Consider the following 24,609-nt stretch of genomic DNA (forward strand, 5'->3'; position numbering starts at 1 on the left):
CGGCACTTAGGAAGCCCTCTTAAGTCTGATTCCTCCCCCCCCCCACCCCAAATCATCACATTGCTAATAAAAAGACTAATCTTGAGGTTTTTTTAATGAAAATGATTACAAGCAACAAAATTTCATCCACTGTAAATGATGCTCTTTTCAGGAGGCTCCCTTGTGCTTTAAAAATGTTGTATTCATTCTCAGCCCCAAGTCCTGCTCTCTGTTTTACAGAATGGAATTACAACCACGCTCAGAAAAAGTTCTCCCAGGGAGAACTTTTCAAGGGCAGGCTGTCCTGGACAGGTAAGGAGCATGGCTTGGTTTGGTGTATCTAATGACTACTACATGGGACAGGGAAGTGGGGGTGGCGGTGAGGGGGTTCTGTGCAGGTTGAACAGCAGTTCAGGGAGCAGAGACATCACCTGAGCCTACTCCCACCTCCACTGCTCACAGCTGGGTAGCCTCACAGAGGTGACTCAGCCTTTCTGAACCTCACTTTACTCACCCAGCCAGTTAGATCCAGTGACTGAGTTATACGATTTAAATAAATTAGCATACTGAACCTAACTCAGTGACTAACACAGATAGCACTATTCCATGGTAGGTGGTTACAACCAGAAACAGCATCTGATGGTTCTGCCCCGGGAGGGAGACCCTTGCCCAGAGACGCTTCTAACTGTTGCCAACCTTGCACCAACTTGCCCCTCACCTTCTCCCACCCATCAGATCCACAGTCTCTCCAAAGGGAAACCAGAGCTCTGACATTTGTTCCTATTCAAAAAATGATGTTTCAGTGATTCTTTGTCAATAAAGGCAGAGCTAATTCTTCAAGCTTCATGAAAAATAATAATGATAACAGCTTCCCTGGTGGTTCAATGGTTAAAAATCCACCTTCCAAAGCAGAGGACGGAGGTTTGCTCCCTGGTCAGGGAACTAAGGTCTCACATGCTGTGGGGCAGCAAAGCCCACTTGCCACAACTAAGACCCTATGCAGCCAAATAAATAAATTTTTAATAAATAACAATAATAATGGCTTCCCTGGCAGCTCAGATGGTAAAGAATCTGCCTGTAATGCAGGATACCCAAATTCAGTCCCTGGGTTGGGAAGATCCCCTGGAGAAGGAAATGGCAACTCCCTCCAGTGTTCTTGCCTGGAGGATCCCATAGGCAGAGGAGCCTGGAGGGCTGCAGTCGCAGAGTCAGACACAACCGGGTGTCTAAACAATAACACCACAAGCGATAATAACGCTCAGGTTCACACAAGTGTGCTCTCTGCTCACTCTTGGGCACGACCGCAGACCCTGCTGGGTTTCTGGAGCAGCCACCGTCCTGACGTGTGACTTCAGTGTCTTGCTCTGTTTCTCCCTGTGCAGATGGGTGTTTACCGACCTTCCTTTGTCATTGGGTTTCTCTCTAAACTTTCGTGGTTTGTCTTTGATTCTATTTTGTGCCAACTTTTGACAAGCAAAAGCTCTATTTTTTAAGAAAGAAAAGTCAGCCAACCTAAGGGAACAGTTTTTGAGGTTTTAACTCAAATCTGATCAATAGATGATGCAAACCATAATGATCATTCAGGCTTTCTACCAGAAGAGAGAAAAGAGCATCCAAGAATGCAGCTGGCAAGACTCTTAAAAGAGTTTTCAAGTCCCTCACCAACCCCCCCACCCAAGGGTGTTCAGTTGGTGAAGAGATTCACAAATGTCGTTAAAGATCAGATTTCTTTAAAAATAAAAATAATAATAATGCTGAGCACTTTCTCTTCTTCCATGAATGTTATTTGTGATGCTATTGATAAATCACCCCTCCTCCAAGAGTCTTGTTCTGGAACCTCATTCTTATCTTAATCAGTTTTTTAAGCCCCTACCAACCCCCATGGTGGTTGGGTTGCTACTCGGGCTACCAGCTCACCAGCCATGGGCTGGGATCCTCCACAGCTCAGAGATCCAGGGACCTGCCACCTGCAAGAAGTCACTCAGATTTCTCCGTGGGGTGGGCCAGTCCTGACCCCAACCTTCATACAAAGCCTGAAAGGGCCACCATTTCTGTCTAGAAACGTGTTTATTGATGGTGTTGTTGTTGTTCAGTCGCTCAGTCATGCCTGACTCTGCAACCCCATGACTGAAGCACCCCAGGCTTCCCTGTCCTTCACCATCTCCCTGAGTTGGCTCAAAGTCACGTCCATTGAGCCAATGATGCCATCCAACCACCTCATTCTCTGTCACCCTCTTCTCCTCTTGCCCTTAATCTTTCCCAGCATCAGGGTCTTTTCCAATGAGTTGGCTCTTCACACCATGTGGCCAAAGTATTGGAGTTTCAGCTTCAGCATCAGTCCTTCCAATGAATATTCAGGGTTGATTTCCTTTAGGATTGGCTGGTGTGACCTCCTTGCTGTGAGGAGGTGGGTAAGGTGGGGGATAGAGGTGGGAGATGCAGTATTGAGGGAACATGAGATAGGAAAGTAAGGCACTCAAGAGGCAAAATGGACAAGAATCATCTCTTGCTTTGGCAACCACCTGTGCACTGAATGCACCCCCCCCACACACCAGTGGAGGGGACACAATATTGTCATCTACTTAAAAGGTAAACAACAAAAAGGGAAATAAGTGCCCGGGTCTTCTCAATGAGGTGGACTTTGCCAGCCACCTTGCCTTTCCACGCACACAAAGCATGTGTGCCCTGTTTTCCAAGCAAGGGTTAATAAGAAATAATGACTAAACATTTCTTTGCCAAATCCACAAAACAGAGTCTCAGCCCCAAGACCAAATGGTTTCAATTCTCTGCTCCCTCACCTCCCTCCTGCCTTCAAGATAATCCCGGGGGGACAGGCAGTGCAAAGAGCAGGTTCAAAAGCTTCAGGACTCACTCCTCCCACAGCCCACAGACAGAGCTGCTCTGTTTTTCTTGGGATAACCTTGCCGTGGTCCTCACTTCTGTTCCGTGTCACCTTGATCATTTCTTTATGTTGTGATCACTCCCAGGGCAAAGGTCCAGTGTTTCCTCATGGGGGCCATCACCAAGGCTCCTGAGTCACCCGGGGAACTGCCCTTTCTCCTGGCCAGAGAATGACCAGGATGCCAGGGCCAGCACTGAGCTGGGCAGAGTCTCTTATGCAGGAAGGTGGCATGGGGATGGGGGTGGTCTCTCTCCCCCTTTTTGTAGAACTTTCCAGAAATCTTCCACCACCCCACACCTGGCCCTTTCTGTTGGGGCTTCTCGACACTGGTCTTTAGTTGTTACTGAAGCCAGTCTTCCCTTAATGCTTTCTTAGCTTCTTCTCTGTCGCTCCATGGACCCAGCTGCTGAGCCTCAATTTCCTCACCTGCAAAGGGTGCTTAAGGTGCTGCTTCCTGCAGTCATCGCCAAGGAGAATGAGGCCGGGCGTGGGAAGAGCTGACTCTGGGCCTGGCTTGTGCTAAATGCCCAGGAGGCAACATCACTCGTGGTGAGAACTAGGAAACTCAGGAGTAAGTGCCATCTGATTGAGTCCTCTTGGTTTGCATTGAGGGACCACGGTCCCAAAACTGAACCCTCGTTTTCCAAGGGTGCTCAGGCACGTACGGGCCCAGCTGGGGTTAGGAGTCCCATCTCCTGAAGACTGTCTGTTCACCAAGCTTCCTCTTCATAGTCCCGGGGCTTCCAGGCCAAAGTCTCAGCAGTCACATTGCCCAGGTGAGGATGAAGTGAGGGGAAAAGTGGGTTCAACTCGATGCATATTTTACACTCAAGAGATACTGCTTTCTGTTTTTGTTCTGGTTTTCGTTTTGTTTTGTTTTACTTCTAATCACAATTATCAACTCAGCTTCTTAAGAATGAAACACGGCAAAGTGTTTGTGGAGCTCATCTCTCCTCCTGAGAAACAATGAGGGTAATAATGACAATCATACTTTAAGAAAGGCCATCCAGGTCAATTGCAGGGACTATCTAGACTCAGATGGTCCCTCACAGTCCTGGACACGAGGCGTTAGTAGAAGGACCCGGCCTTTCCTCCCAGAACCAATCCACTAGGGAAAAGGCCCGAAAATGCCATTCCCCTAACAGCCCATCAGGACCCAGACTAATTAATTACCAGCGACCCTCATCCTCACTGGTCTCCAAACTATTTATATTTCCAACTAAGACATTCCCTCAAGATAACAAATGCCAAATACTGACAAAGTTGCGTGTCCTAACTGTGCTTCTTCAGAGCTTTAAGGGCAGGCTGGGGGCTGTGTTCATAGAACGGCGATGGTGCTATTCATCCGTCCCCTTTGGCTCAGGGCATCACACGGAATCCCGCCCTTCAGCGCTCCCATGGTACCAGGCTACACAGCCTTCACCAGCCTCATCTATCAAACCTGATGACAATCCTCAAGGACAGGTCCTGTCACCATCCTCACTTCACCAAGGAAAGATCCTCAGGTTCTAAACAAGCAGAGTCTCAGTGGCAACTGATTGGCGCTGGAATTTTCAATCCTGCCCACCCCACCTCTCCAGGAGGGGCTGGAGACCGAGCTCACTTACACCACCAGTGGCTGACTCCAGTCGACCCACGTGATGAACCCTGAAACATGTAGGCAAGGGGGCTTCCAGGTTGGTGACTCTGCACCAGCACGCCCTGATGCCATCGGGACAGAAACTTCTACACCTGCCACCCTGCCCTCCCGCCACACCCCCACCCAGGTCTTGCTGCCCTGTACATCTGTTCATTTGGTTGCTTTTCATCTCTTCTAAGAAGATGGTGGCCTAGATGGATGGAATGTGGAGGTGGTGGGAGGGAGGCCCAGGAGGGAGGGGATATATGTATACATACCGCTGCTTCCCTGGTGGCTCAGCTGGTAAAGAATCCACCTGCAGTGTGGAGGACCTGGGTTCGACCCCTGGGTTGGGCAGAGCCCCTGCAGAAGGGGAAGGCTACGTACTCCAGCACTCTGGCCTGCAGAATGCCATGGACTGTATAGTCCATGGGGTTGCCAAGAGTCTGACACGACTGAGGGACTTCCACTTTCACATTTATAACTGCTTCACTTCACTGCACAGCAGCAACTAACACAGGATTGTTGTAAAGCAACTATATATCCCAATTTTTTTAGAGAATAAAATGAAGCTAAGATCTCCTTTCTCCCTGCAAAGATGAAAGAAAATGAATAAGTTCTAATGAGGTGCATGAACCTAGAGCCCTTTATACAGAGTGAAGTCAGAAAGAGAAAGACAAAGATTGTATATTGACACATATATACAGAATCTAGAAACACGGTGCCAGTGATCCTTCATTCAGGGCAGCGGAGGAGACACAGATCTAAAGAACAGACTTTCGGACTTTGGGATTCAGTGGCAGGAGAGGGCGGGATGATTTAACAGCATTGAAACGTATGCATTGCCGTCTGTGAAACAGACAGCCAGTGGGAGTTTGACGTGCGATGCAGGGGACCCACGGCCAGTGCTCCATGACAGTCTGGAGGGATGCGGCAGGGAGGGAGGGAGGCGGAGGGGGTCTCAGGAGGGAGGGCACGGTGCCTATGGCCAATTCATGCTGGTGTTTGGCCAAAACCATCACAATATTGTCAAGTAATTAGCTCCCAATTTAAATAGATAAATTCTTTTAAAAAGCATTTTTAAATGAAAGAAAGCAATGATTGTAAGTATAGCCTTTTCCTGAATAATCTGAGTTACTCTAACAAATTATAGAAACTGAAGGAGGGTCACAGGACCCACCCCTAGTTGTTATCAGACAGAACTGCGAGTAGCTTGGGGACCCAGGACTTCAGCTGGTGTCTGAAGCAGTGGGTGGGATTGTGGGACTGAGCCACCGAACCTGAGGGTCTGCACTAACATAATGTCGGAACTGATGAGAATTGTGGGTGCAGAGGCGGTGGCAAAGGGTTCGCACTGGAACGGATGCACCCTCCACCCCTCCCAGCCCCTGGGTGAAGGGCCCCATCCCGTTCCCTAGCCTCTTTCTTTTAAGGGTTTTGTCATGGGGAGGGGGTTATTTGGGGTTTTTTTGTTTGTTCGGCCAAACTGCACGGCTTTCAGGATCTTAGTTCCTCAACCAGGGATCATACCCAGGCCTCAGCAGTGAAAGTACAGAGTCCTAACCACTGGGCCGCCAGGGAATTCCCTGCCTAGCCCCTCTTTCATCAGCTTCTAATCGCACACCTGCCTTTCAATCCAGTCACAAGCACCACACACCTCCTGAAGGTCAGAGTCCTCCTGCTCATGTTCAGTATGCTGCATGTATGGTCACTCAGCGGTGTCAGACTCTGCAATGCTATAAACTGCAGCCCTCCAGGCTTCTCTGTCCATGCGACTCTCCGGGCAAGAATACTGGAGTGGGCTTCCATTTCTTCCTCCAGGGGATCTTCCCGACCCAGGGGCTGAACCCATGTCTCCTTTGTCTCCTGCACTGGCAGGCGGATTCTTTACCACCAAACCACCAAGGAGCCAGATCATGGGTAGGTTCATCACTGAGGAGCAGATGGTCTGAATTTCTGCAGGCTGAAATTCACAGTGGAAAATTCAAAAAGGAGAAATCTGCCCTCTCCACAAATACATAGAGTCCTCAGCTGGTAAAAAGTATCATGCCCAAACTGGAGCATTCGGAAACACAGTTTTCAAAGACTCACCATCAGTAAGGTGATGGGCAGAACACATGTGAACACGTATTACAGATATGTGTGCCTGATGATCACCACTAGACAAATCATTTCACAAGTGTTTCATGGATTACAGGCATCAGTGATTAGAGACACACGGAGCCTGCACCCACTTTGAAAGGTTTATTTACCCAGAATGACTCCCCAATCTCACTGATGCTATTGCATGTTGTCAATAGGGTTGGCGGGCCCATAAATCAAGTTTCTCTTTCTTTTATTAAACCAGAGGCCAGTGATGAGGATTTTATGTTCTTTCCACAAATTTGTTGGGAAAACACACAGCTTTATTTAAGACCTTTTTTTTTTTTTAATTTTTGAAACCCAGCATGTGATTCTGTATCTTATTCTTCTAACTCAACGCATAAAGTTCCCCATGTCCCTAATGTTCCCATCTCCCCAACAAAACTGGACTGAAGTTTCCTCCAACAATAATAGTTATTGCAAGTTTACATTTTCAAATGACTTTCCCACACATGGCCCTTTTCACTTTCTTTCCAGAGTTGGAAGACTGCTGTAATCTTCCTTTTTTAAATATGAGAACCCCAAACCCTCAAACAGAAGAGTAAGTACATAATAAACATGTGTTCAGGGACTCCCCTGGTGGTACAGTGGATAAGAGTCTGTCTGCCAATGCAGGGGACACAGGTTCTATCCCTGGTCCTGGAAGATCCCACATGCCGCAGGGTGACTACAGGCTGTGTGGCACAGCCACTGAGCCTGCACTCGAGTCCACCCACGTGGTGCAACTGCCGAAACCCTTGCCTAGAAGCCGTGCTCCACAGGAGAAGCCCAGGCACCTCAACTCACTGCTCAGAGTAGGCCCCACTCACCGCGAACAGAGAAAGCCTGAGTACGCAATGAAGACCTCCAAAAATAAATAAGTGGGAACTTACATGACCATATGTAAAATAGATGGCCAGTGGGAATTTGCTGTATGATTCGGGGAACCCAAACCAGGGCTCTGTATCAACTTAGAGGGGTGGGCTGGGGAGGGAGGTGGGAGGGGGGTTCAAGAGGGAGGGGACATATGTACACCTACGGCTGATTCATGTTGATGTTTGGCAGAAAACAACAAAATTCTGTAAAGCAATTATCAAGTAAAATTTTTTTCTTTAAAAAAAAAAAAAGGAAAAAGAACTTTAAAAAGCATGGGCATAAGGCATTTCTGTGTATTTCCCCATGCGGCCCTTTCAACACCTTATAAAAGCCAGTGCTATCAGTGACCCACTTCACAGATGAGGACACTGAGACTTAAAGAAGCCAAAGAATGGCTGAGCCAGGAGTCTCACCCCCAAGAGCTCAAAGCCATGTCCATGGTCCCCCTGCCCAAGACCTCTCCTCCTTGGGTGCCCTTTTAGGGTGTAAGCTCTGAAGGAAGCCACACCCTTCCTTCTTCCCTCGGGACAACACAACAGGTCTTGACTCAGTGGCAGGAAGAGACATCAACTGTATCTCTGTCAGTTTCTTCTCTGCCCCAGCCTCCTTCCTACTAAGATTTCCCTCATGAGGTTGTGGGGTCAAGGTTGGCAAGCAACAATGCCTCCTTGGACCCCTGCCCTCCTCCCATCTTAGGCTTCCCAGGTGGTGCAAGTGGTAAAGAACCCTCCTGCCAAAGCAGGAGACATAAGAGACGCAGTTCCAATTCCTGGATGGGGAAGATCCCTTGAAAGAGGGTATGGCAGTCCTCTCCGGTATTCTTACCTGGAGAATCCCCATGGACAGAGGAGCCTGGAGGTCTGTGGTCCATGGAGTCACAAAGAGTTGGACGCAACTGAAGCGATTTAGCACACGCGCTCCTCCCATCTCCAACTTTCTCCTTGTTCCATTCCCTTTCCTGTCTTCCCTGCTGCAAGGATCACCCTTCCCAGCTTCCTTCTCTAGCTCCTCCCATGCCCAGAGGTCCCATCTCTTCCCCTCCCATGAAATCCACACTCACCGCCATCTCTTCTGCTCCTGCCCCAACGTGGAAACTGCAGGTTTCCAGGGGAGCAGGCCAAAGCCTTCAAGTTGCCATATGTTTGACCCCATTACTGGGTACACAGTATGGATCCAGTAAATATTTGTTAAATTGAATCATAAACCCATAAAGAGAAAGAACTAATGGTTTCAAAGAACAAATGGTTTCAAAATAATAGCAGAATGAGCACGATTAACATTCCAGGCAGCATACTCAGTATTGAACATGCTTTTACCTATTCAAGCTTCACCAAAATGTTACAACAGATGTTGTAACTTACTCCCATTCTTACTCCCATTTTGCAGCTGAGACGGCAAGTTTCCAAGAGGTCTGGTTTGCCCGAGCATGCTAAGCCTCTTCAATCATGACCAACTCTTTGCAACCCTGTGGACTGAAGCTCACCAGGCTCCTCTGTCCATGGGATTCTCCAGGCAAGAACACTGGAGTGGGTTGCTGTGCCTTCCTCCAGGAGATCCTCCTGACCCAGGAATCAGACCTGCGTCTCTTATGTTTTTGGCATTGGCAGGCAGATTCTTTATCACCAGCGCCACCTGGGAAGCCCAAGGTGACATAAGCCAGGAGGTGGTGCAGCCGTGACCGTGGTCGGGCCCTGACTCCAGCCCGTTTCTCAGCACCGTTGCTTGCTGTGTGGCCCTGGTCAGAGTCCCCTGCTGTTGTGGTCCTCAGGCCTCGTCTGTGAAATAAGGAACCAGCTTTGAACCCCAGAGACCAGCTGCTGGAAAGCCCTTTCGGTGTCCCCACTCCAGACCGGGCAGAGGCCTCGAGCCAGCAGCCCTGCTGGGCCCTCACCTCCTTTCTCAGCTCTCACCGCCCCTTCTTGCTCTGTCCGGACCTTCTTCCTTCCCTGACTTCCCAGCTGCCTGCCATTCCTGGAATCCTTGAGGGGAACCCAGGCCCTCTCACCCAGCACCTGGAGGAGCCACACTCCCCACGTGACTGTCTCCTGAGGCTCTGAGATGTGACAAGGTCATGGAGAGCCAACGGAAAGCAAAAGATGGACCCAGTTTTGCATTTCTTTCCTGCAGAATGAAGCCCAGCTGGCTTAATCTGTTTGGGCTGCTAAACCAGAATCCCAGAAACTGAGCAGCTGAAACCAGTGGTCCCCAACCTTCTTTGGCACTAGGGACTGGTTTCACGAGAGACAATCTTTCCACGGACTGGGATGAGGTGGGATGGTTTCAGGATGATTCGAGGGCATTACATTTAATATGCCGCAACTGATCTGACAGGAGGCAGAGCTTAGGTGGTAATGCAAGCGGTGGGGAGTGGCTGTAAATACAGATGAAGCTTCACTCACTCACCTGCTGCTCGCCTCCTGCTGTACTGCCTAATTCCAAACAGGTCATGGACCAGTTGCGGTCCATAGCTGAGTGGTTGGGGACCCCCTAGCTTAAACAACAAAAGGGTTTCTCATGTGGCAATTAGGGCAAAGAACCTGCCTGCCAATTCAGGAGACACAGGTTCAACCCCTGGGTCAGGAAGATACCCTGGAGGACGAAATGGCAACACTCCAGTATTCTTACCTGGACATTCCAGGGACAGACGAGCCTGGCGGGCTGTAGTGCATGGGTTCCCAAGAGTGGGACACGACTGAGCGACTGAGCACACGCACAGTCAATTCTCGCATTCCTAGAGGCTGGAAATCCAAGATCGAAACACAGCAGATCCAGCGTCTGCTAAGAGCCCGTCCCTGCTCTGCTGTCTTCTGGTTGTAGCCTCAGTGCCTTACGTGGGGGAGAGACAGAAAGACCATCTCCCTGGTGTCTCTTCATTAAAGGCACTAATCCCGTGCATAAGGGCTCCACCCTCATGACCTAATCACCTCCCACAGGACCACCTCCTACGGGCATAGGGTGTTTAGGCTTGGAAGCATGCATTTGGAGGGGATATATTCAATTCATAGCCTGGGCAATTAGGCACTGTTAGTGCTCACTGCCTTGGCACTCAGCTTCTGAGTTAACCCAGAATCTTCCAGGAAAGGTGGAACAGACAGGACAAACCAGAAGTCTCTGCAGATCTAGCCCTGATGGGAGAGAAACAGAACCTCCTGGAATTGGCCGGGAGAGCAGACAGGACTCAGTGCACTGCTCAAGGCTACCCCCACCACATCGCACCTCCATGTTCATCCCCCAGGAAGCAGGGATTCTGTCGGCAGTATTAAGGATAAGATTGCCAAGAGTCCCCTGCAAATGCAACAGGCCACTAGGATAAGCAGGAATTGGCTTCTTAGGAGCATCAAGGGCTTTGAGTGTGGCCTGGGCAACATGCCGGGAGCAGGGGGGGTCGAATTCTCTCCTCCAAACTCTGCTGCTCTGTCATCCCTGGGAAGGGGGGGTGGGAGGGTGGTCTTCATTCATGAAATTTGTCAAAGTATTTGCTCAAAGGGTCATTGTGCAGATTTGAAGAGGAAATCCACTTACAATGTCCAACATAACTGTTGCCACCATCACCGTTACAACTTACAAAAGGCTCTTAGCTCCAATTCTAATTCCGCAAATGTGCAGGGGCATTAGTAACAAGCCGGGTGCCTGTGACAAATGCTGTCTGAGAACGGAGTTCACTCCAAAGGCTGTCTCCCTCTGCTGGTTCTATCAAAGTCTATCTTCAAGGCTTCACATCAGCATTGGAGATCTCTGCTTTTCTGGAGGCCGAATGCACGGGAGGGGGGCCTGGACTGGCGCATGGCCTGCATCACTGGAGCCGGGCTTGCCAGTAGGACGTAACCCATCTTGTTTTTTCCATCAATGTCCTCAGGACTAAATTTGCGATTTTTCACTAATAAATGACAGCCAAATAGTACCTGGACCCATGCCTCCTCCAAGACCACATCTCCTGTCCTGCACTTTCTGTAGGCTGTATTTCTTTGCTTAGTGGAAGTGGGAGTTCTAACTCACCAGGAAAATAGGCTTTGCCTTTGGAGACGATCTGCCTGGAGTTCTGGATTTTTCACTTTCGTCTCTAAGTGAGAAGCTGCTCTGGCCAAGTTCCCCCTCTTTAAAGGCATCCATCCAGATGTGTGTCCCCCAGTCTGGCTCTTAGAGAAGCATGAGGGAAGTGGCATGAAGGTTCTGGAAGACATATGGCCTGGGAGGGGGGTGAGTTTGAGACTGCAGCACTTCACTCATCTGCTTCATTTGCTGCGTTTTGAGGTTTTTTTCTGTTTCTGTTTTTGGTATTTTGCTTTGTTTTTGTTCTGCCTTGCCAAGTGGCTGGTGAGGATCTTAGTTCTCTGACCAGGGATAAACTTGGGCCTTTATCAGTATAAGCGCTGAATCCTAACTACTGGACCTACCACCTACCTGAGTTTTAAATAAGAGTGTTAAACACACACACACATTTTAAAATCCCCACACCCCATCCACTTCTCATTTTACAGGTAATAAATGGGTGATGGGCAGGGGCAATCTGCATTGGTGACAGTTAAAATACCAACCCCCAAACCCATAACCAGTGGTCTGAGCACAGTGCTTTATAGCCTCAGGAAAGGACCTCAGACACCCAACCAGGAGCTTCTTGGATCAGAGCTGCTCCACAGTGTATTCTTAAAGATTTCCCAACGTAGAAGAAAAATGTATCTACACCAATCAAGTCCTCTCGTAGCTGCTGTTGTTTGGTTGCAAAGACATGTCCCAACTCTTTGCAACCCCTTGGACTGCAGCACACCAGTCCCCTCTATCCTCCACCATCACTCAGAGCTTGTTCAAATTCATGTCCATTGAGTCAGTGATGCCATCTAACCATCTCATCCTCTGCCACCCCCTTTTCCTTCTGCCTTCAATCTTCCCCAGCATCAGGATCTTTTCCAGTAAGTCGGCTCTTCACATCAGGTGACCAAAGTATTAGGGCTTCAGCATCAGTCCTTTCAATGAATATTCAGGGCTGACTTCCTTTAGGATTGACTGGTTTGATCTCCTTGCTGTCCAAGGGACTCTCGAGAATCTTCTCCAGCACCACAGTTCAAAAGCGTCAATTCTTTGGCACTCCACCTTCTTTAGCTGTGGATTCTGACATTTTTTGTACGTTCACTTGGAGGCCAGAAGTCCTTTATTAGATAAACCAGAGACGGAAAGCAGGCCAGATGCTATTCCCATATGTGTTCATTTGACCTGCACAGCAGCATCCTTTTTTAAAGTTAATATGTTGTCGACACTGAAAGATCAGGCATTTTTGCACTTAAAAAAACCTAGTTTCTCTTGTGGTGGTGGTGGGGCTCAGACCATCTGGCAGCCATGCCTCTCATCTTTCCATGGTGAGGACCAGCCGGAGCGAAGTGGCTTCATTCCTTCGAGAGGGGTCAAGAGCGCCACACCCCCACAGCTCCCCACCCCCGACCGACAGCTGCCCTCTGTGCCCACCAGCACCTGTCCGCCTGCTGGGATGTGAGCTCACATCCCAGAAGCAGACTTTGGAGTCCGGTCCTCTCACTATGCATCCCTCTCTGGCTTCAGCCCCACATCCTCACCACTATGTCCATCTAGTTGCTCCTTGGAGCAGAAACAGGAAAACAAGCCGGGTGAGCATCTAGAATGCCGGCGATGCTCTGCTGGCCTCACGGTTCTGTCGAGTGATACAGCAGGACAAGGGAGGGAGTTGTTGAGAAGATTAGTGACAGGCTTGTTGGGACTTGCCTGGCAGTCCAGTGGTTAAGCCTAAATGTCCATCAGCTGAGGCATGGATGAAGAAGATGTCGTACATATATGCAAAGGAATATTCCTCCTCCGTTTAAAAGAGTGGAATAATGCCGTCTGCAGCACCATGGAGGGACCAGCAGAGTGTCACCCTGAGGGAAGCAAGTCAGCAGAGAAGCGGAGATGGCCGGTGACATCCAGGAGTCTAAAAAGAAATGATAAAAACGAACTTACAGAACAGAAACAGACTCACAGACTCCAGGAATGAGCTTATGTTTCCCAGCCGGGGAAGGGTGAGGGGAAGGGACAGTTAGGGAGTTTGGGGTAGACCTGTATACACACTGCTGTATTTAAAATGGATAACAAATAAGGACCTGCTGTCCAGGACATGGAATTCTGCTCAATGTTATGCGGCAGCCTGGGTGAGAGAATTGGGGGAGAATGGATACATGCGTATGTATGGCTGAGTTCCTTTGCTCATTACCTGAAACTGTTACAACATTGTTGATGGGCTATACCACAATACAAAATTAAAAGATTTTTTTAAAAAAGACTCTTCATTTCTAATGCAAGGGGCACGGGTTTGGTCCCTGGTGGGGCAACTAAGATCCCATAAGTCGTGAGGTACAACCAAACAACTAAACATAAATTTTCAAATATTAAAAAACATGAAGAATTCGTCCTCAAAGCCAGCCCACTTGAGAGTCTCAGATCTGTTTCCAGGCTGGATTTTAACAAAACATGGTGTGTTTCCTATCGAATGAGAGTACAATTTCAAGGGAGGAATTATCCAATAAAGCTCTCCAACATTTTTCATCCCGAAGAGACAAGACTCCCCCATCACCAAGGATAAGACATTCCGGTATGTGTGTGGAGGGAGAAACCCTCCCAGAAAACCTTCCTGGCTGGGCACGGGGGCAGAGAGGCCAGGCAGTGAAAGGGAAAACCTGTCATCACACACAGTCCTGCAGGAAACCACACAGCCTCCTGGCTGTGCCAAGCTTGGATTAACCCATCATGTCCTGAGCGCATCAGAAACAGAGGCGGTCTTTGCCTTTGCTTCTCCCTTTCCACCTCCTTCCAGCCTCTTCCATGACACAAGCCCATGAGTGTAGGATCCAGGCCTCTCTCCTCAGCACCACCCACGGCGACCCCGTTCTCCACGATAAAAACACACAGCGTTTTTCCTTTGCGTGTGTGTCCTCCTTGGCCATTTGCATTTGCATTTTCCTAAACACTCTTGGAAAAAATTCCTCGGTGGGATAAAGCACTGTGCACACCGTGGCTTCAGTGGGTTTTAAGATCTGAGAACCTTGATGGCATTTTAGGAGGAACTCCAACAGGAAGAGCAGATAATGGGGGTGTCTCAGATTGAAGCCTGCGTGGAAGAGGGTGAGCCTGGACACACGTCTGCTTAGTGGCTTCTGTCTCCACCTCCACTCCACCCCTCAGGGGTTTGTCAGAGCCTGAGGGTCCCCAAATGTGACTTGAAGACGTGTGCAGTGAAGCCTTGCCCATACGTGGGGTGAGGGTGTTGGTGGTGACGGTGGTACTGGCATGGGCAGTGCTGGTGCTGATGGTGTGTGGGGTGAAATGGTGGTGCTGGTGATGTAAGTGTGGATGGAGGCAACGGGGGATAGTGACGGCACTGGCGGTCATGGCGGTCACTCGCGTGATGGTGCAATTCTAACGGTGGGTTTGGGGGTGGTGGTAGAGATGGTGATCGCGGTGGTGGTGTTAGAGTCGGCGGTCGTGACTGCAGTGACCATAGTAGTACCGGGGGTTATGGTCACGGTGTCGGTGGTGACCTGGCGATGGTGGGGTTCTGTGTGCCACGGCTACAGTGGGCCTGATGCTGTGGTGCTGGTGGTGGTGATCTGGTGATTGGGGGTTCTGTGTGCCACAGCTACGGTGGGCCTGATGCTGTGGTGCTGCTGGTGGTGACCTGGTGATGGTGGGGTTCTGTGTGCCACGGCTACGGTGGGCCTGATGCTGTGGTGCTGGTGGTGGTGATCTGGTGATGGTGGTGGGGTTGTGTGTGCCCAGGCTACAGTGGGGCTGCAGCTGTGGTGATGGTGGTGGTGATCTGGTGATTGGGGGTTGTGTGTGCCACGGCTACGGTGGGGCTGCAGCTGTGGTGCTGGTGGTGGCGATCTGGTGATGGAGGTGTTGCACCATCTGTAGTAACAGACAAACAATCCTCTTGGAACAAAGGGTTTGTTAAAATTATGTCAGTTTTAGGTACTATGATAAGGAAAATAAGAAAGTAAACACCTTGTTGAAAAGCATCTTCCTACTCTTTCGTTGGAGCCCATTTCCAGCACTGAAGATCCCTGAGCTGTTCCAGGGCGGGGAGCGGTGATTCAGCGGGCACTGTGATGCTCACAACACAGGGCAACCAGGAAATGCACTCCTGATTGAGTGAGTGCCTTGCGCTCAAAGGGCAGCCAGCACTCAGACATTCCCTTCCCGGAGACAAGGCTTCAAGAGCTGAGCCTGCAACTGAGGGGCAGGAAGTGTTGTAACCGTGTGTCAAGCTGGGGCAGCAGGCCAGGAACCGTGCTGAAGACTCAGCCTACTTCAGAGGGACCTGATTCAACAAGGACAAAGGTGGCTGGCAGACTCTCTACCTCACTGTTCTGTGCCCCAAAAGTAAACACGTATGTACTAGGGTCAATAAGACATAACCTAGCAACCAAGAAAGGCTCAGCTGTAAAGAAGACTGAGCACTGAAAACTGACGCTCTGTGGTGCTGGAAAGACTGGACAGCGAGATCAAACCCATCCCTGCTAAAGGAAAGCAACCCTGAACATTCACTGGAAGGACTGATGCTGAAGCTGAAGCTCTACTGCTTTGGCCACCTGATGGGAAGAGCTGACTCACTGGAAAAGACCCTGATGCTGGGAAAGATCAAAGGCAGGAGGAGAAGGGGACAATCGAGGATGAGATGGCTGGATGGCACCACTGCCTCAATGGACATGAGTCTGAGCAAACTCCGAGAGGTGGTGAAAAACAGGGCCAATGAAAAGTGCAGCCTGGAGTGCTGCAGTCCACGGGCCGCAGAGAGCTGGACACAGCTGAGTGCCTGAGCAGCAAAGCAACCAACTGAGGCAGCCTGCCAGGGCCCTCTAGCCAAAACTGCACCTGTTAATAATTTTAAGTAAAGCTGGGATTCTTTTGTAATTTGTTTTGATCTCAACTGCTCGGGACAAGGCATGCGCCTGGGCATAGAATGGGTGCTTCACATTTTGGATGAGTGACTCTGGAGTCTGAACTTGACACAGTTCCCCATGAGTCAACTGCCCTTTAAATCAGAGGCCCCCAGCCACCTGCACCCTCAAGTACAGATACCAGTCCCAGCCTCTATCGCCCACTCCTGAGCCCACTGATTCAAATGCTAATCTCAACTGAAAACACCCACACACACAGCCAGAAATAACGCTTTGTCTGAGCATCCCATGGCCAGCCAAGATGACATAAAATCAACCATCACACCATCCCTAGGCCACCGAATGCTGCCCAGCTGTTAAAAGAAATTATTTAGATGTGAGCATATTCATGTGGAAAGATGCTCATGAAACGTAAATTTAAAAAAAAAAGAAACTTGGCCATAAAAATATGTATATTAGCGTTCCTATTGTGTTGTATGAGATGTACAAATACTTACGTTCAAGTGTGAACAGAAAAACATTTGGAAGGATAGTCAACAAATTATTAATCATGAGGCAGCAAGAGAAGATTTCAGGGTGATTTTTACTTTATAAATGAAGCTGTTGACTCTTTTGTTACTAGCATATACTGTTGGAAAGTGAAACTTTAAAATTATCCACTGTTTGAAAAATAAATATTGATGTTTGGGTTCACTGAGTGCTATGGACTTAGTTATCATAAATAGGGAGGCACTTTTATTTCCAGTAAAAAGAGATTATTCATAGCAATTATTGATACATACCTGAGCAAAACCCCAAAGACCCTCTTGTACACATGTGTAAGGAAGCAGACACAAGAGTGTGCGCTACAGCTTGGCTTGAAAGCAGAAGGGTGGGATCAAGCCAGTGTCCAAGGATGGCCCAGTGCAGATGTCAAAGAACACGGCTTGTTCAGCGGTTAAAGTCTTGCTCACTCGATCAAGCTCTTAGATACACACAACAGTGATGAATCTTAAAAAAAAAAAAAAAAAAAAAAAACTCCATCTACCAAGAATTCTTGCCAGAGAAGTGGACCCTCTAGCCCAGCCTTTACAAGAACACCCATTGGTTGGGAAAACAATGGTAGGTAAGGTTTACCATGGTCTGTATGCTTGCGTCCCCCACAAAATTCATATGTTGAGAACCTCATGTCCAAGGTGATGGTATAAGGAGGTAGGACTTTGGGGTGATTTGGTCCAGAGGGCAGAGCCCTCACAAATGGGATCGGTGTTCTCGTAAGGAAGGCCCCACTTTCCTCGTGGCTCAGTGCTAAAGAGTCTGCCTGTGTTACAGGAGACCTGGACTTGACCCTTGGGTCAGGAAGAGGCCCTGGAGAAGGGAATGGCAACCACCCCCGTATTCTTGCCTGGAGAGTCCCATGGACACAGGAGCCTGGTGGGCTACAGTGTATGGGGCCACAGAGAGTCGGACCTGACTGACTAACACACGCACACACAAAGGAAGCCCCACAGAGCTCCTTTGCCCTTGCACCACAAGAGAGGCCTGCAGCATGGACGCACGCCAGCCCCCGGGCTCGCTGGCACTCTGATCTCAGACTTCAGGTTCCAGATCCATGTCTAAGCAGCTCAGGCTGCTGAGTTGCCTTACAGCAGCCTGAGCGGACCAAGACAGGGTTCTCTGATGGCCCCCGGAAGACAAAGGAGCCTCAGAACGTTATCCAGGCAAGGGATCTGGCTTCCCCATGCTTGTAGCACAAAATAAAATAAAATAAAAAAATGCAGGAGAAGGTAGATAAACAACAAGGTCCTATTGTAGAGCACAGAGAACTGTATTCAATATTCTATGATAAACCGTAGTGGAAAATAATATGGAAAAGAATGTGTGTGTATTAGCATCTGCCTGCAATGCAGGAGACCCGGGTTCAATCCCTGGGTTGGGAAGATCTCCTGGAGAAGGAAATGGCATCCCACTCCAGTACTCTTGCCTGGAGAATCCCATGGAGGGAGGAGCCTGGTAGGCTGCAGTCCAGGGGGTCGCAAAGAGTCGGACATGACTGAGCGACTTCACTTTCACTTTCACATGTAAAACTGAATCACTTGGCTGTATAGCAGCAATCAACACATTGTAAATCAACTACGCTTCAATAAAAATTGTTTTCAATGCAAGAAAAGCAGTCCTCCATACATATTACTGGGGCTCTTACTCAAACATACCAACTTGCAGACATTTTTGAGACAATTGGGGAACTCTAATTCTGGAGCGGTGTTCGATGATGAGGAATAGTTGCCAATTTTATTACACTGAAGAGCAGCTTTCTAGTTCTGTTTTTCCAAAGTCCGTGCATTTCAGCACTGCATACACGCAGCCATCAGGGTGAAACGGCATGGAGACCCGGCTGTGGTATCAAACACCTCAGCAGAGAGGAAGGAAAGAATTATAAGGAAACCCAGTGAAATCGTATCAGCCACCAATGCTGAGTGACAGAAGACGGTCTTTCAGTGCAAACGTCTGTACTCCTTTGGCTATGTAGGTGAACTGCGCGCAGAAACGTAAGAAGCGGGCTGGAAGGAAACGCGTCAGAACCGAAGGTGGCGTCTCGTGGGACAGAGAAGAGCCTGGAGCAGCGGGCAGAGAGCCCCGCGTGAGTCGCTGCGCCTCTCGCCTCACAGGCAGGGACTTCCCTGGTGGTTCGGTGGTTCAGAACGCACCCTCCGCTTCAGGGCACGCGGGTTCAATCCCTAGCCAGGGAACTAAGATCCCTCATGCCAGGAAGCAACCCAGCCTGCGTGCTACATGGAGAGTGAAGCCACAACCAAGAGCCCACCTGCCGCAACCAAGGCCTGGTGCGGCCAGAAATAAGTAAACTTAAAAATTAATTGATTTTTAAAAAGCAGCCACTTAGGGCAAAAATGACAAAATAGTTCTAACTACCCACTCTGCACAGATGTTTATGAGCGCTCTATAGGTCTGCATATTTTTGAAATTTTTTTAAAATAAAAATGTGTCACTTGAAAAAAAGTGCACAAGTTGAGAGTTTTATTCCGCAGACTTTCTGAGGACTTCAAACTCAGGACACAGCACCTCAGGTAATGCTGAGAAAACTGTTACAAAGAGGTAAAGCCAGATTCCATGAACTGCAGCACGCCAGGCCTCCCAGTCCTTCAGTATCTTCTCAAGTCTGCTCAAACTCATGTCCACTGAGTTGTTGATGCCATCCAACCATCTCATCCTCTGTCCTCCCCTTCTCCTCCTGCCCTCAATCCCTCCCAGCATCAGGGTCTTTTCCAGTGAGTCGGCTCTTCACAACAGGTGGCCAAAGTATTGGAGCATCAGTTCTTCCAGTGAATATCAGAGTTGATTTCCTTTAGGAATAACTGGTTTGATCTCCAAGTTTTTGCAACAAAAGACTTAAGCGTTTGGAACATCAAAAGATGAGTGTTACTAAGGGAAAGCCAAATATCTCAAGTCAAGAAATTTAGCACTTTTCTATGTATGGGAAGGTGCAAGAAAGAGTCTGGGCTCACTGAAGTGATTCCTGAGGTTGCACCTCAGCTATCTGGGGCCAGCATCCTGTGCTTCCTCATCCCGAGTCCCCTCAGCACTCCCCATCCCAGTGGTTGTAATGTGAAGGTTTGATGGCTGGAGCATCTTTGTTTAATGGTATGGCAGGTGATATTTTAGTTCTCAAATGGTTTTAAAATATAAGTCAAAGAAAGGCAAAAGCAAGAGCTTGTGGAACTCATGGAAAGAAATATCCCACAGAGACCTGAGAACCCCACTCAAGGAGCCAGGTGCGGGAGCCAGGCACCTGACCTTGCAGGCGACGTGGCCTTCGGCGGCACTGACCACCAGAGTACCGTGAACTCCGGAGCACCATGTGGGTGCGGAGCCCCACACAGTGTGTGACACATACACGTGACAGACCCTGAGAAGCCCAGACAGTTGGCCATCCTGCTCAGACGAGAATGAAGGGGCCCAGAGAAAGGACTTTGCAGCCGGACCCCCAGGGCTGGGGGAGCATGGGGACTTACCTCTTTAGGATGAACATCATTTCTTACAATACTGGTTGGCATTTAAAAGCACCATACATTTAGCCTATTAAAAACCCATCAGTCCCTACTCTCTGCCAGGCACTCAAGTACCATAAAATAGTGGCTGATGCCAGGGTACACAAGCTAGGCATTGTCCCAGCTGGCCAAACCTGTCCCAGGAAGCCCCAAACTGGGTGTTCAGCATCCTCACCCCTCCGTGGTATTGGCAATGGGGCATCACCATGCTAGCAGGGGCCCCAGTTCATTCTCACCAAGCACTGGGATGCAGGCTTGCCACATGGAGACCCCAACTATTATTACAGGTGTGTCGTCCAAGGTCCTTGCCCGCCCCCTTCTGTCCTTAGGAACTGCCCTGAGTGTCCTTATTTAAGAAGGTCTGTCTTCCCTGCGGGTCTGGGGTGGGTCCCACATAGCCTTGTCCCAAATCTCACCTCTCTGAGATAAGGCATTTCTTCAGTTTCTACAGCAAGAACATCCTCAGAGAGAGGACAAAGGCATCCAGGAGATTCCATGGAAGAAACAGTGAAGAATTATTGCTCTAAAAAGAAAGAGGGAGAAGTGGGGAAATGTCTTAGTGGATTAAGGACACCCAAAATAAAGCTGGTGAGAGAGCAAATCCTACCTGGGATAATATGAGATGCTGACCTTTTATTTCTTAGTGTTTATTGGTCTGCTCCAGGTCTGAGCTGCGGCGCGTGGAATCTTTGATCTTCACTGCAGCATGTGAACTCCTAGTTGAATTGCGTGGTTGGATCTAGTTCCCTGACCAGGGATCGAAACTGGGCCCCTGTGTTGGGAGCATGAAGTCTTAGCCACTGAACCACTGGGGACGTCCTGTAATGTTGACCTCTTTTTTAGTGCTTTGTTGATTTCCACATTTGGAAGGTGGGTGTCACTTTTATCATCAGATAATGTAAGTCTAAAATTTTTTTAAAGACTTAGCAACTCAAAGTGAGTCGAGTACTTTTGGGGACAATCAGATTTCACCTGTTCTTCATTCATAACATCTTGACATGGAACAGGGATTGAAATTCTGGCTACCCGCATAGAGTCAAGTGCTGGCAAAGTTGCATTTGGGAGATGGATATCATCATGTGTAGCAAATGAGGCTAACCAGTTCAAGGTTATGCAAACATCTCCGACCCACTGGGAGCATTCAGTGATGGAGCCCTAGCCAAATGGGAAGAAATGTTTTCAACTGTGTAGCATAATCACAGCTGGAATGACCACATTCTGATTGCTTTAACAATAGCCATCTTTTCCGATTTTATTTTTTAATATTTATATATTTGGCTGCACCAGGTCTTAGTTGCAGTATATGAATCTTTGTTCTTAGTTGTGGCAGGCAGGACCTTTTAGCTGCAGCATGCAAAATCTTTAGTTGCAGCCTGTGAACTCTTAGTTGAGGCATGTGAGATCAAGTTCCATGTCCAGGGATCTTGCATTTGGAGCTTGAACTCTTAACCACTGGACCACCAGGGAAGTCCCTCTTCTTTGATTTAAATCAGCAAATGCAAATGTGAAAATGTCTACACCTCAGCCCTCTAAGTATGAGGATAAGCCTCAAGAAAATCCACAAAAGTGGTTCTGTGCTGAAATGGAGACAAATGTTGCTTTTGACCTTTGTGGGTGGCTTAACTGCTGGCCCTCCACTGCCCACCCTCCCTCTGAAAGTAGTCCTCGGTTTGCCTTCTCAGAAGCAGTCTGGGGTCCCCAGCTTGTGCTCTATCTGCTAGCTGATGGTGCTGAGTTAGGGGTTTGGATTGGTGAGCCCAAGAAGAAGGAAGCAAGTTCCGGGGCAGAGGCGCCAGGATGCTATGGCTTTGGGAAATGGAGTGATTTTTTTTAAGGTATAAACCAAAAAGACTGATTAATTCACACTGCTGCTGCTGCTAAGTTGCTTCAGTCGTGTCCAACTCTGTGAGACCCCATGGACGGCAGCCCACTAGGCTCCCCCATCCCTGGGATTCTCCAGGCAAGAATTCACACTAACCTGAGCTAATTTGTAAAATGCAAAAACAGTCATGCATGATTCACACAAGCTAAGTGATTCACGGACAGGTTCTCCCTGATTATTCATCCTGCATACACAGACTGGTGGGCAGCAGCCACGTGACACCCACCCCTCAGGGAAAACTCAGGGAAAGAAGCAGGATTCTTGTCTAGTCTGCCAGCCTCCAAAGTAGCCACCTCCTTCCAGGGTCCAACACCCCTGCAGAAGGCAAACCTGAAGGTGAGAAGAAACAGTATAAACGTAACTACAACTTAATTACAAAGTGGAAAAAAAAAAAAAAAAAAAACCTTGCGGGTTGTTTCATTTCCTGCTAGTTTCTTGGGTTTCTAACAGTTCCTGGTACAAGGTAACTGCTCAATAAATACTCAAATAAATGAATCAGTGAATGAAGCTGCCAAAATAACTGATGCTTTATAAAGGATACGGAAGCACTATTCTGTTCCAAAGAAAAGTGACCATAATTAAGATGACATTAACTTAAATGGACATGAGGATCAAAAACCACATGCTTGCATCATCATCTTGAAAATCACCCAGAAGCATTCAGTACCAGTCTGGAGCCTAAGCCACGCCTCCTCCAGCCACCTCTCTCTGCTGTGTCCACCCCTTGCTCCTCTCTCCATCTGCCCATGTGTCCTGGCTGGGAGCCTGGCTTTCAGCCCAGCTTCCTCTGTCCTCTGCACCACCCACGTCAAATCTGCCACCCAGTCACTCACCCCTGCCTCCCAGGTCACCTTCCCTGAAGCTAACCTCGTGCTCCTCAGCCTCTGTGGCCCCTTCTATGGGCAATGCTCCTGCACTTCGCTGCACAGAGTGCAGTGTTTAGCTATTGGTTACTCGCTCAGACGTGTCTGACTCTTTGCGACCCCATGGACTGTAGCCTGCCATGCTCCTCTGTCCATGGAATTTCTCAGGCGAGAATACTGGAGTGGGTTGCCATTCCCTTCTCCAGTTGATCTTCCCAACCCAGGGATTGAACCCGCATCTCTTGCGTCTCGTGCACTGGCAGGTGGATTCTTTACCAATAGTGCCACCTGGGACACCGGGCTTGCTACAACTCAATTGGGCCATGTAACCCCTTCTCCAGCTTCCCTCAACCTTCTGTTGATAAGATGGGTCTAGACAGATCCCTCAACAACACACAAGTCAAGCACTCAACATGGATTTTTACCTAAGTGATCCCTCACAACGTCCCAAACTTGGGTCCAACCATTACCACCTCTAATAGTTGAGAGAGCTGAGATGGAAGAGAGATAACAAAGAGGGGGTTGCAATGTTCCCCCAAAGTAAGGCAATTCTGTTGAAAAAGTTAAATTCAGAATTAAATAATAAAAACATAGACTCTCCCCTAAATCAGCCATCCATGCCCCATGAAAATATGAATCATCATGGCAATTATGAGGTAATAATAATCAGCGATGTTGGGCTATTGGAAAACTGTGTTGAGCCTGCAGGGTTTGGGAGATCATCCATGAAAAGTCCCATGGTTGCTCTCTTCGGAACTTTTAAGCTGGATATCAACCATGTTAGAGTTCCCTGTTGACTGCAGTTGGGGACCCAGAGGAATAAGATGGGCCTCCAAGGAGTCTTTCTTGGGAGCTCTCATTCAAAACACTACTCCAACACACCTGGGTAATACTATACTATGCCAAGCCACTATCAGAGACTGAATGTTTGTGTTCCCCCACCCCCAGTTTAGAATCTGCCCACCAATGCAGGAGACACAAGAGACGTGGGTTCTATCTCTGGGTCAGGAAGATCCCCTGGAGAAGGAAATGGCAACCCACTCCAGTACTCTTGCCTGGAGAATCCCATGGACGGAGGAGCCTGGGGGGCTACAGTCCATGAGATCACGAGCAGTTGAACACAACCAAGCAACTGAGAGCACATACTCCCAATTTAAGATGCTGGTGTTCCAAACCCAAGTGTGATAGGTTTTGGAGGTGGGGGTCTTTGGGAGGTGATTAAGTCTGGATCAGGTCATCAAGTGGTGCCCTCATGATGACCCCTTATAAGAAGAGGAAGAGACAGGAGAGCCCTGTCTCTCTGCCTCCTCCCTCCCCTCTCCTGCTGCCTCTTCCTCCATTTTTCTCTCCCTCTTCTTCTTCCCCTCCTTCTTCTTTTCCTCCTCCTCTTCCGTCTTCTTCCTCTTCTCCCTTGCCTCCCAC

General features: G+C 48.8%; 1 long non-coding RNA gene across 1 annotated transcript in view; it reads right to left on the reverse strand.

Annotated features, from left to right (window-relative positions):
* The window catches only part of LOC132659424 (uncharacterized), a 41,806-nt gene extending 19,263 nt beyond the window's left edge, over window positions 1-22,543 (reverse strand). Inside the window, exons 1-3 of the long non-coding RNA XR_009599873.1 lie at window positions 20,859-22,543; window positions 17,179-17,386; window positions 8,322-13,431 (exon numbers count right to left, since the gene is read on the reverse strand). This is a non-coding gene — a long non-coding RNA (uncharacterized LOC132659424). The remainder of the gene's footprint in view (window positions 1-8,321; window positions 13,432-17,178; window positions 17,387-20,858) is intronic.
* Window positions 22,544-24,609: the final 2,066 nt, after the last annotated feature.

Source organism: Ovis aries, chromosome 3, assembly GCF_016772045.2.
Source record: "Ovis aries strain OAR_USU_Benz2616 breed Rambouillet chromosome 3, ARS-UI_Ramb_v3.0, whole genome shotgun sequence".
NCBI lineage: Eukaryota > Metazoa > Chordata > Mammalia > Artiodactyla > Bovidae > Ovis > Ovis aries.